We start from the raw sequence: 3,360 nt of genomic DNA, 5'->3' as shown, positions 1-3,360 counted from the left end.
TTGGTCATTGCGGCTTTAAAGGCGGTGCAAAACGCGGGAAAGAAGTCAGCCTGTGTGATGTGTGTGACGTGCGCCCTCATAAGTCCTTCAATTTCTTTGCCATACGCCTTTTTTAGCGGCCCAAAACAGCCAACATCTAATGGCTGAAGAATGTGAGATGAATGAGATGGCATGCAAAGCGTGATAATCTTGTGTTCTTTGCAGAATACCTCGAATTCAGTTGAGTGGTGACTTTCGTGTCCATCTAGAATAAGAAGTCGATATGCGCCGCGACTTTTAGGTTTAGTATGCTTTTCAAAGTGCTGGATCCAATCTACGGCTTTCTCATTTGTAGTCCAGCCGTTATGAGTTGTAGAGATAACCCAATCCTTTGGTAGCGCGCTATCTTCATACCAGTTTCCGAGGTGAAACTGCCCCGCAGCTATAATGAATGGCGGGATAGCTTCGCCTCGGGAATTAATAGACTGGAGTACTGAAACCCATTTTCTGTCACCTGGCTGGGCTAAAGTTGGTCTCCCATATCTATCTGAGCTTGTCACAACCATTGTGGTTGAGATTACGCCCATCATAAAGCCAGTCTCATCAAAGTTGTGGAAATCCTCGTCTAGTATGCCGTATTTCGCGACTGTGTTGCGTACAAGCTCAAACCAAGGCTTAATTATCTTTGGATCTTCGCATAAGGCTCTCTGATAGTCATGTCTACGCGTAAAACGCGTGGTAAGCTCTTGGTGGCGCTTGACAAAGTTTGAAGCCCATCGTGATCCCACGGGAGGCGGGTTGCGATCCGCGAGCAGTCGATTCGCCATATCTTGTACACCACTAAGCCGGGGAGGAAATGATCGCGCATCTAGGTCGAGGACATATTTAATAATTGTAGATTCCTCTAGATCTGTGAGTTTCCGAGAATTAGGCATAGTATCGCGTCGAGCAGTCATTCCGTTTAGTCGATCGTAGAGTGAACTATAGCTGACGTTATAGACTTTTGCAGCGGCTCGAATGCTTAGATCTAAGTCTTTCCGTTTAGCTTCAATAGCTAATAGTATACGGCTTTCTTTACTTGTAGATTCCATAATTTTTAGTGGGAGAATAGGTGATTAAAGAAGGGAAGTTCTAATTTAACGGTAGGGTGACCGACCCGCTATGTTGACCGACTCGCTATGCACCTACGTTATCCGTTGATATAAGTCATACTGTATTTTTCGAAAGTTTGTGCAGTTCGAATGAGCCAAACGTTAGTAATTAGAATATGATATTCAAGCAGTGCAAATACAGTGCAACACGAGTAATACGAGATTGTTTTGCCATACATAATGATACATTGGGTGAAACTGATGCAGAAGTGACCCTCAACACCGACGTTCAACCCGCAAGCCAACATACCTCTATACTGCCCTCCAGTTCAAGTGTTAGTAGTCAATCCACTGCATTTCAAGTGCTTTAAGGCTATAGTTTGCCTCACGCTCTTGCATACGATGCGGGTGTACAGGGTAGGATAGCTGCTGTAACATTCTCAGCAAAGTACGTACACACATGTCTGTAACTATTGCAGTGTTTCCTCAGACACCAAAATGGCGCGTGAAGAGCGCGAAGCCGGCGCGGTGGGACTGTCTGTGCAGCTTCCATCACGAGGGCTGAGTTTAGCCATGCGAATTATTGGCCGCAAGATGAGATAATGGCGCCGGCAAAAGCAACTCATTAAGACAAAAGGGCAAAAACAAAATAGCAACAGCTACCTGCCTGGCAACTCACCAGATCGCTCCCTTAAAGCATGAGATTGCCAACTCAGCTAACTTCAACCAGTCCTTCTGGATATATGGAAGGACACTCCGCTTGGTCGCACCCAACCTCGTTCGTGATCTTGTACTATCTGCGCAATCCCAATTTACAGGACTTTTCACTAATTAGACAAATTAACAGTGAATTTTTCTCTCAGCCAGTTATCGACAGCTCGTATTCCAATAAATAATGACTTCCCAGCACTCAGGCATTGTCGCCTCAATCACGGCTATATCATCTCAGACATCCGCAGCTCCTGATTCGTCAGTTGTCAGCGACAATGGAGACTCTGACGCCGGAGAAACGAATACTCGCCCTTGTCGTCCGTTCAATTTAAGAAGAAGAAGCGTACGTCAAAGATATGGGATCATACGCCCTTTGGAAGAAACGAGATCGTCCGTAATACGGAAGGTCAGATTGTATGGCGTTGCAAGTACTGTAAAGAGAAGCCGGCCGAATACCTTGAAAGTGGAGGTACAGCTCATGTCTACAAGCACCTTAAATCTCACAGCAGTCTTGGCATATTAACGCCGAACGAAAAACGGGCGGCTAAAACAAGGAACCATCTTGAGGAAGCCTTCTCGCGGATGTCTCAGGACGCCATCCCCCTTAAACGCCGTCGACACAATGACGAACCGACAGATCTTAACGCTGACAAATTCGAGCAACTGTATATAGAGTGGATCGCAGACTGTGGGATTGCACTTCGTATGGCAACAAGAGAAACCTTCCGAGCCTTACTCAAATTTCTCAACCCTGGAGTGCTCTCAATCCTACCTACATCACATCAAACGATTCGCGAGTGGGTAATGCGAACGTTCGAGACGCAAAAGCGGCGTATGCGGCAAATTCTCCAATCAGCTATTTCGAGAATACATTTCACTGTCGATTTGTGGTCCTCTCCAAATAAGCTTGGCATCCTTGGTATTATTGCACACTTTATTGACAGCAACGGCGAGTTGGTTTCATATTGTGTTGCTCTACGAGAGGTGCACCGCAAACATTCAGGGGAGAATCAGGCTCACATTGTAATGAATGTTGTCGAGGACTACGGAATTGTCACTCAAATTGGATATTTTGTTTCAGACAATGCAGATTCAAATGATACGTTGATGACTACTCTACAGAAATTGTTGAGCGAGAAGCATGACATAGTATATGATGCGAAACATCACCGCCTTCGTTGTAATGGTCATACCATCAATCTAGCAGCGCACGCATTTATGTTCCCGAAGGCCGCCCCCGTTGAAGCCCCGACGAAAAACAAGGTGAAAAGAGACCCCACGAGCGAATATGCCAAACCTTCTGAATCTGATAGATTAAAATGGAGGAAGGCTGGTCCTCTTGGCAAGCTGCACAACATTGTTGTCTTTATTCGGTGTAGTCCGCAACGAATACAGAGGTTCAAAGAGATCAGTGAGAAGAAGGGACTTCTTCGCGACAACGATACAAGATGGAACTCCAAGTACTACATGACCGCGAGAGCTATCGAACTTGCAGATCAAATTGATTACTTTTGCTCCAAGGAGAAAGACTTAAAGCTTGACTCACTCTCAGAGCAAGACTGGGCTGAGCTAAAAAAAA

Source organism: Pochonia chlamydosporia (assembly GCF_001653235.2).
Source record: "Pochonia chlamydosporia 170 chromosome Unknown PCv3seq00032, whole genome shotgun sequence".
NCBI lineage: Eukaryota > Fungi > Ascomycota > Sordariomycetes > Hypocreales > Clavicipitaceae > Pochonia > Pochonia chlamydosporia.
This window is presented reverse-complemented; position numbering follows the sequence as displayed.